Source organism: Aotus nancymaae, unplaced genomic scaffold, assembly GCF_030222135.1.
Source record: "Aotus nancymaae isolate 86718 unplaced genomic scaffold, 86718_ANA_hifiasm-v0.15.2.pri h1tg000003l, whole genome shotgun sequence".
Classification (NCBI taxonomy): domain Eukaryota; kingdom Metazoa; phylum Chordata; class Mammalia; order Primates; family Aotidae; genus Aotus; species Aotus nancymaae.
Genome location: NW_026988414.1, coordinates 65,460,585 through 65,470,021, shown reverse-complemented (window position 1 = coordinate 65,470,021; position 9,437 = coordinate 65,460,585). Strand labels below are relative to the sequence as shown.

The 9,437-nt window shown below is 47.5% G+C and overlaps 1 pseudogene; it reads right to left on the bottom strand.

The window, feature by feature from the left end:
- Nucleotides 1-6,391: 6,391 nt before the first annotated feature.
- Nucleotides 6,392-8,721, bottom strand: LOC105716634 (mitochondrial proton/calcium exchanger protein-like; annotated as a pseudogene).
- Nucleotides 8,722-9,437: the final 716 nt, after the last annotated feature.

Genomic DNA, 9,437 nt, shown 5'->3' with positions numbered 1-9,437 from the left:
CACTTTGGGAGGCTGAGGCAGGTGGATCACTTGAGGTCGGGAGTTCAAGACCAGACTGACCAACATGGAGAAACCCCGTCTCTACTGAAAATACAAAAAACTTAGCTGGGCATGGTGGTGCATGCCTGTAATCTTAGCTACTTGGGAGGCTGAGGCAGGAGAATCTCTTGAACCTGGGAGGCAGAGGTTGCAGTGACCCAGTGAGCTGAGATCGTGCCACTGCACTCCAGCCTGGGCAACAAGAGCAAAACTCAATCTCAAAAAAAAAAAAAAAAGAGAGAGAAATGGGAATGAGGATTTCTTCCCTGTTACTGGGGAGTGCACTGACTTTCTATACTGAGGCTCTGCTAGGCTACTTTCTGCACACCTTAGAGCAGCATCAGGTGAGGCTCAGTACTTCCATTAGGCAAATGGGAAATCTGAGGCCAGAGTTAGTAAATGATTGGCCCAAAGTTACCCAACTAGGCAGCGATGGAAGTTGGGGTGTCTTAACTGTCAGTGGCTTTGGAACCATTTTCCACTTATTTGTGCATATTCAGTCGCTTGCATTGCCATAGGGGAGGGTTGGGGGTCGTCCCCTTTTATGGAATTTTTCTTCTTCAAGGACTTGTCTGGGCAAATGTAAAGCTTTCAAAATACGAGATGGCACCGGGGGAAGTGAGATGGTTCCTTGGTGGATGTCCAGCCTTTATATCAGGCTCAAGTCTCCCCTGTAAAGGCCCCTGGCCTTTGCTCCTATTCTCTGGTCACAGAGAGCCCACCACTTCGGGGGTCAGTGCCTCCGTTCTGGCCGAGCATGTGAGACCTGCCCTCCTTGAGGTTCCCAGACACTGCCCTACTCAGAGACGCAAACATGTTCTCCTTAGAGCCTGTGGCCTCGAACTTGTCTCTCATTTTCTGAGACCAGCCGGTTCCTTTCCTCCCAGGGAGATCACATGTGCTCGCGTAATGGAGCTGTGGTTTCCACTCCAGCCTCCGAAGCCAAACTCCGAGGAGTTTCAAATATCCCCAAGGCCTCCAAGGAGGAAGGCCCTGAGCATATCTGGGTAAAGGGCTGCATCTGGTCTGCGTTATCCAGTAGCTGCCGCTGCCTCGAACCCTGTTAGGGAATGGAGGCCCAGATCGAGGGGGGGCCCGGAGGGAGGACCTGGAAGGAGCGGTCTCTGCTCCCTGCTAGCCTTCCTCCAGCTGTGCCAGCCCTTTCCATGGGACCAAAGAGCTGGGGAGGCCCTCTGCCCTCATTTCAACCAGATGCCCCATTTCCCAGGGTGGAAGCTGGAGTTGGAGGTGGCACGGGCAGCTCTGTGGCAGGACCATGAGGCACTCGGGGCTTCTGATACTAATCAAGACTTCTTTCCACTGCCCCATGCCAGCTGCTTAAAACCTGGCAAGTGCGGGGCAGGGCCTTCTCTCTGGAGGGGGACACTGCCCTGCTGCCTCCTCACCAGTCACGCTGCCTCAAGATGGCATAGGCAGGCGGCTGCTGGAGACCAGCCTGGGCGGAAGCAGAAATTGGCATTAGAGGTTTACATGACTTCAAGATGAAGTGGGGAAAAAAACACCCCAATGCTGCAATAAGAAGAAATGATTCATAGAAGACTTGTGCTTCCGAAGCCAGCAACAGAAAGAGTTTCTTAAAAACACATGCTTTTTGACCTGCAGAAGCTCCTCCCTACCCCCAAGCCCATCTTCACAGACGGGGCTCAACCCACATTTCCTGAACTCCTGCCCCAAGCCTGGTCCTCCCTCCCACCAGTCCCACGTGTCATACTGGTAGGTTTTCCCAGCAGCTCCACTTCACAGATGAAGGAACTGAGGCCTCTTCTCTCTGAGCAGGTGATCCTGTGCTAGACTGGGGAGCCAGCAACACAGGCCTGGGTTGTGGGGATCTAGCCATTTATTTCAGTTGCGTCCCTGCACTTCTGAGCCTGAGCCAAGGCATGCGAAACTCTGCTCCTGGGGTTTGCTGGCCTTGCTTCCTGATGCCTGCCGGACCTTTGTCCTGGGGCTCCACCCAGGGCGCAGCGGGGAGAGGAGCAGACAGCAGAATGCGTATGACCTGATTTTGTTTGCGTGCTTGCTTTCCAGTCCTGAGAAACCTTTAGCACAACACTTTATATGAACAAGAAAGAAAGAGGGCGTATTTTTGGAGATGAGTTTTCTACCTCCCTACCCACACCCCACAACCTAACGATTTAACCTTTTTAAGTACAAAAACTTTAAGGAGTGCTGGAAAAATGAAAGCAGCGCTCATTCATTATCCTCAATTTCTGATTAAAAAACAGGAAAAAAGGAAGAAAGAAAAGAGAGAGGAAGAAAGAAAAAAAGAAGAAGAAGAAGAAAAAGGAAGAAAGGAAACAAAAACCAAATGAAAACTTCCCCAAACCCGTGGGAGCACAGAATGGAGAATAAGAGCCTCAGGCAATGCTGACACTGTCCTGTTCAGATTGTGTCTTGGGAGTACAGAATTACGTGGGCTCCCTGCTCTACTATGGGATCCTTTAAGAAACCAACATCCTCAGGGCTCACGGTCCAGCCCAACATTAATTCTCTAAACCTTTGGCTAGATGTTTCTTATTTTCCCCCATTATGCTTCTGAAACAAAATTAGAAATACAGAGAACATTGAAATGTAAATTGCCAATATTCCTACCATCTATTGCAATCAAACACACACACACCTACACACACATCTACATTCAGTGTATTTCTTTTTTCACTTAGCAACAGACCGACAGAGTTCTGTTTTAACCCCAGCTTCAGGCAAGTTGCTTTGTGCCTCTGTGCCTGCTTCCTCATCTATAAAATGGGGATAACAGTCATGCCATAAAGAGTACATGAGACAATGTGTGGGAAATGCCTGGCCCGCAGTGAGGAAGTGGTTCATTAATGATTGCAGTTATTAATGCTGTCATCTTGGACGCTGCCTCTCTAGTACCTCTTGTGGGCCCCAGGGGACTGAGATGACCTCTACACTCTTATTCATTCCATAGCCACTCAGAGGGTGTGTGCTCTGGGCCAAGCCCTGCACTGGGTGGCAAGGGCCCAGAGATGAACATGACCAGGTCTTGCCCTCAGTCCAGGAAGGAAGGCAGATACATAAACAAATAAGTGACAATCTTGGGTGACAAGAGCGATGGTGGCCACATAGGTGGGTGTTGTGGGACCCCTGAGTTAGGAAGCCACTCAGACTCTGAAAAGAAGGTGATGGAGCAGCCAGCTCAGGAAAGAGGAGGAGGAGGAGGAGATGTGTAAAACAAACACATGGAAGGACATGTCGAATAGACGGGAGAGCAACTGCCAGGCCCCAGAGGCCCAGAGGCCCTTCCTGGGAATAGCAAGTCCTCGACTGTGGCTAAACAAATCTAGCAATGTGACAATTAGGAGGTCTCTTCCTCTCCCTCTGGCTGTCAGGTTCCTCATCTCTAAAGTGAGATGATTGGGCCAGGTGACCTCTGCATCCTGCCCTTTCCAGCCCTGATTCTCTCTAGGGTCCACGATATGCACCAAACTGCTCGCTAGTCCTAGAATACACCATGCTTTAGCCATCCTCCAAGCCCTGCTCAGGCCATGTTCTCACCTCGGAATAGACCTCATCTTTGGGGGCTTATCTCAAACGTCCCATGTCAGAGTCTCTTCCCAGCCTCACCCCTCAACGAAGCCTGCTTCACATTGCACTGCACCTGCAGGGAGTCAGTGGTTTCTGCCCAGGAGGTTGGTAAGTGTAAGTCTCATAGACAGTGAGCCCTGGAGAGGGACCAGTGTTGGAACTTCTGAGTCTCCAGTGACCAGCAGGGAGCGGTGTACAGCAAGAGCTCAGCTTTTTGTTCATTGTTTTCTTACTAATAATATAAGCAGGTAATATTTATTGAGGGCTTACCTCTAGCCAGGGAGTATTTGAAGCACTTTCCACGGAATGTCTTATTTCAACCTTGTAACACCCTACCCACGAGGTAGTTACTATTATTGTCTCTACTTTACAGATGAGAGACCTAGACCTGAGATTCAGAGAGGTTAAGTGACTGAACCAAGGTCACACAGCAGGTGAGTGATGGAGTCGGGATTGTATCCCCTGTCTGTCAGGCTCCAGAGGCCCTGTTCCCTAGACAATGACTTGATCTCTGTCAGATATCAAAGCCCCCTGATGTTGCCGGGATGCCAAGGACAGCTAGCCAGTGGTCACTGTCTAAAGCCATGGAACTCTGTAGAGCTGCCCTGCTTTCTTTTTTCATTAATAGGCTTTATTTTTTAGTAACAGTTTTAGAGAATAATTAAGCAGAGAATACAAAGTTCCAGAATTAACATCTTGCATCAGTGCGGTACATTTTTTGCAATGAATGAACCAATATTGATACATATTAATTGAATTCCATAGTTTACCTTAGCGTTCCCTCTGTATGTGGTTCAGTTCTATGGGTTTTGGCAAACGTATAATGTCACGTATCCAACATTATGGTATTATAACAGAATAGTTTCACTGACCCTAAAATCCTTTTGCTTCACCTATTCATCCCTATCCCTAAACCCTGGAAATCATTAAATTTTTGAGTCCGTAGTTTTGCCTTTTCTGGAAGAGTTAAATCACACAGTATGCAGCCTTTTCAGACTGGCTTCTTTCACTTAGTAATACGCACGTGAATGGCTTCTCGGCCTTTGGCTAAGATGGATTGCGATAACATGCATTTGAGCTTCCTCCAGGTCCGTTCATGGCTTAATGCTTCATTTCTGTTTACCGCTGAATAATGTTCCATCGTAGAGGTGTACCACAGTTTATCCACTCACTTACTGAAGGACATCTTGATCGCTTCCACTTTTTGGTAATTATGGACAAAGTTGCTCTATAAACACTAGTGTGAAGGTTTTTATGTGGACATATGTTTTCAACTCAACAAGTACCTAAGAGTATAATTGCTGGATTGTGTAGTAAGAGCGTGTTTAGCTTTATAAGACACTGCCAAATTGTCTTCCAGAGTGGCTGTACCATTTTGCATTACCACCAGCAATGAAGAGAGCTTCTGCTGCTCCACATCCTGGCTAGCACGTGTTATTGTCAGTTTGGATTTTGGCCATTCTAATAGATCTGTAGTGGTATCTCACTGTTGTTTCAATTAGCATTTCCTTAGTGATAACTTATGTTGATCATCTTTTTTTTTTTTTTTTTTTTTTTTTTGAGGCAGAGTCTTGAGCTCGTTACCCAGGCTGGAGTGCAATGGAACGATCTCAGCTCACTGTCTCACTGCAACCTCCACCTCCCGGGTTCAAGCGATTCTCCTGCCTCAGCCTCCTGAGTAGCTGAGATTACAGGCATGTGCCACCATGCCTGGCTAATTTTTGTATTTTTAGTAGAGATGGGGTTTCGTCATGTTAGCCAGGCTGGTCTCAAACTCCCAACCTCGTGATCTGCCTGTCTCAGCCTCCCAAAGTGTTGGGATTACAGGTGTGAGCCACTTCACCCGGCCTCTTCTGCCATTTTAAAATTTGACTGTCTGCTTACTGTTACATTTTAAGAGTTCTTCATATATATATTTTGAGACAGGGTTTCACTCTGTCACCCAAGCTGGAGTGCAGTGTTGGTCATCACAGCTCACTGCAGCCTCTACTTCCTGAGCTCAAGCAATCCTCCTGCCTTAGCCTCCTAGAGTAGCTGAGACTACAGGCATGCACCACCATGCCCAGCTAATTTTTGTATTTTTTGTAGAGATGGGGTTTCACCATGCTGCCTAGGTTGTCTTCATATATTTTGAATACAAGTCCTTTATCAGCTATGTGTATTGCAAATATTTTCTCCCAGTCTGTGGCTTGTCTTTTCATCCTCTTAACAGTGTCTTTTGCATAACAGAGCTTTTACTTTTAATGAAGTTCAACTTAAACATTTTTTCTTTCATGGTTCACTGTTTGGGTGTTTTTTTTTCTGAAAACTCATTGCCAACCCAGAGCTACCTATATTTTCTGTTATCTTATGGAAATTTTATAGTTTTATGCTTTACATTTAGGTCTGTGATCTATTTTAAGTAACTTTCATGAAAGGTGTAAAGGTCTGTATCTATATTTTTCTTATTTTCTTTTTTATTATTTTGCATGTGGATGCCCAGTCATTCCAGCACCATTTGTTGAAAAGACTATTTTTTTCTCCATTAAATTACCTTTGGTCCCTTGTCAAAGATCAGTCGACTTGACTGTATTTACATGGGTCTATTTCTGGGCCCTCTATTCTGTTCCATTGACCTATTCATCTATACTTTCATGAATATCACACTGTCTTCATTACTGCAGTGAGTTTTGAAGTCAAGTACTGTCACAAGTCCTCTGACTTCTTTTTCAGTAATTGTGTTGGCTATTCTGTTAATATCAAAAATAATTCACTGAGATTTTAATTGGGGTTGCACTGAGTCTATAGAACAAATTGGGAAGAGTGATCTAATGATATTAAATTTTCCTATCTATGAACATGGAATATCTCTCCATTTTCTTTTGTCTTTTCCTTTTTCTTAATGGAAGCCTCTCACTTATTTCAGACAAAGTATTAGACTTGCCATTAAGAATTACCTCAAAGTGATCACTATTACAGTCATTACCACAAAAGCTAGTGAAGCAGGATGGAGGCAGATACTGCAGAGCCACCAACATGTCCCAGAGCCAAGACCAGCCCTAATTCTTCACTTCTGTAGACTCTTTCTCAGCCTTTCCCTTGGCCTTCTTCTTCTCCTCCACCTTCTCCTTCTTTTCCAGCATTGCTACAATCTCAGGCACCTGACTGGTAGAGATATAAACATCTTCTTTGTGCACCAGTTCAATCACCTTAATGAGACTGTCAATGTTGAGCTTGCCATCCTTATTTTTATCCAGTGTTGAGGCCAAGCTTATCAGTTTGTTTTCTGGAATGTTCTTAATTTGCTTCATGTTGCTGATGAGCTCAGTGATACTGATGACTTTCTCCCCTACTACCCCTGAGCCCTCTGCCTGGCCCAGCTTGCCAGGCCTCTGATCCATCTCCAGCCTGTGCAATCAAGCAGTCTATCCACCAGATAATCTGCTGAACTCTCTTTGTCAGTCCCTTGCTGGCTTTAGATTTTTCCATGTATTTTTCTTTGCTGGTCTCAACTTCCTTCTTGATCTCTTGCAAGTCATCACTATAGTCCTGGACATCCTCCTTCAGCAGCTCCAACTCCTCCTTCTCCTTGGTTAGGGACTTCTTTTGCTCCTTCAGTTTAGAACAGGCATCGTTAAGCACATCTATTTCTTCTTTAGTCATTTCCTCTTCCTTCAAGACCTCCAGCACAGGGACAGTGTTCTTCAGGGCCTCTGAGGTCAGGATCACATCAGGCACTTCTGGCTGCTGGTCAGCCACTGGCCTCTCAGAGGTGGCTTCTTCCACTTCCTTTATTTCTTGGGATAGCTTCTGCAGCTCCTTCTCCCTGTGCTCCTGCAGGATGGCTGCCTCCTCCTGTAATGTGGCCTCCAATTTCACTTTATTGTCCACCTGCTCACCCTCAACCTTGGCCACTTTCACCTGAGCTCTCTTCACCACTATCTCCAGAAGAGTCTGCAAGGTGGATTTGAGCTGGTCAGCAGGAGAGAGGGTGTCTGGGAGGCACATAGCTCGGGACAATAAGAGCAGTGATGTGGGGACCTCTTGATGCAAATGCAGGTCCAGCCACTGCTTCAGCTGGCTCCTCAGATGATTTTCCAAGACCTCGAGGGCCTGCATCCCTCAAGCTCTACCTGCCAAGAGCAATTCCTTGATATTCAGGCTGTCTACCCCTTCCTCAGCAATCAGCTTGTTGTTGGCCTTTATAAACCTCAACCTCATGGTAAGCTGGCAGCATAGGAAGTTATTGATACCTATGGCCTGGAGATCCAGCAGCTCACACAATGCCACCCTCTGCTGGCAGGTGAGGTTATCCAGGGTCAGCTCACCCTCAAATAATTTGGAAAAACGCATGATTTCTTTCTTTGTTGCTAGGTCTTTCCTGTTTCTTGGATCTTCTGGAAAAACAAGGAAAAGTCTTTGGCAGTGCTCCCCGCCATAGCTGCTCCTTGATGGACTGGGTCTCAAATGTGGACAGCAACGTGTTGGGAAAGACTTTCGCTGCAATGGGCAACAGGAACTCCATGAAAGACACCACCACGAAGATCAGGAGCAGGACCCCTAGAAAGAGGTCAGCATAGACCCCGGCAAACTGCCTGTGCTCCCAGCTGGTCAGCGTGTGGCCACTGAGAATCCTCCAGAGCGTGCATGCGGCGACCCTGGTGTGATCCAGAGAAGGCGAAAGTCCTGGTAATAGTGCTTCAGCCCGTCCAGGACCCTCCACCCCACAGTTCTCACCAGCACCTCTGCAGCGGGGCTTACGTGGGTCTGCCTTCCTCCAGCTTCCTGTTCTTGTCCTTGGGGGCTTGACTACGGAGTCGTTGCCAAGATGGGGAGATGAATGCCAGCAGCGCGCAGGAAGGTCCTGAGGTCCCGTGACCACCAAACATGGCGTCGCCGTAGCCACTGTGTGCCAGCGCTCCGGCCTCACGGGGCAACCGCTGAGGTGACGGCCTCTGAAGGAAGGTACACCGGGTAGGCGGGGATGCAGCAGTCAAATGGAACATTCACGCGGCTTGTCAGCCCGGTGATGTTGGTCCAACGGAGACCTGGTGCACGATCCCCCAGGTTACCCCTCAGGGCAGCGACGAGGGCCGCCCGGCCCTGACAGCTCCTCAGTAAGATGGCTGCCATGGGCCACCTGCAGCAGCTTCCTCCTCCTCCTCCTCTTCTTGCTCCTCTGAGGCTCCTGGGCCTATGTTGTGCATCAACTTGGCTCGCAAGGATGGCTGACAAAGGCTGTGGACCAAAAAAAACTCCAGGACCCGGCATCAAAGGCAGCCAAGCCACTCACAGACTTCCGGGGGCGAGGTGGGCAGAACAGGGACGGGGAGGGGCGACCAGGTTGCCGTTCCCACTGGGCACTTCCGCTCCTGCGCACTCCAGTTCTTTAGGTGGTTGATCTTTCATTAGTTTTATCATTTCCTTGTGTAGCTCCTGTAGACATTTTGTCAGATTTATACCTAAATAATTCTTTTTCTTTTTTTTCCTTTTTTTTTTTTTAGTAAGTGTTACTGCATTTTTAACGTCAAATTATAGTTGTTCATAGCTGGTATGTATGAAAGCAATGGACTTCTGCATATTAACTTTTTTTTTTTTTTTTTTTTTTTTTTTTTGCAGATGGAGTCTCTCTTTGTCGCCCAGGCTGGAGTGCAATGGTACAATCTCAGCTCACTGCAACCTCCACCTCCCGGGTTCCAGTGATCCTCCTGCCTCAGCCTCTTGAGTAGCTGGGATTCCAGGCACACATCACCATGCCTGGCTAATTTTTGTATTTTTAGTAGAGACGAGGTTCTGCTGTGTTGGCCAGGCTGGTTTCAAACTCCTGACCTCAAACCCACCTCGGCCTC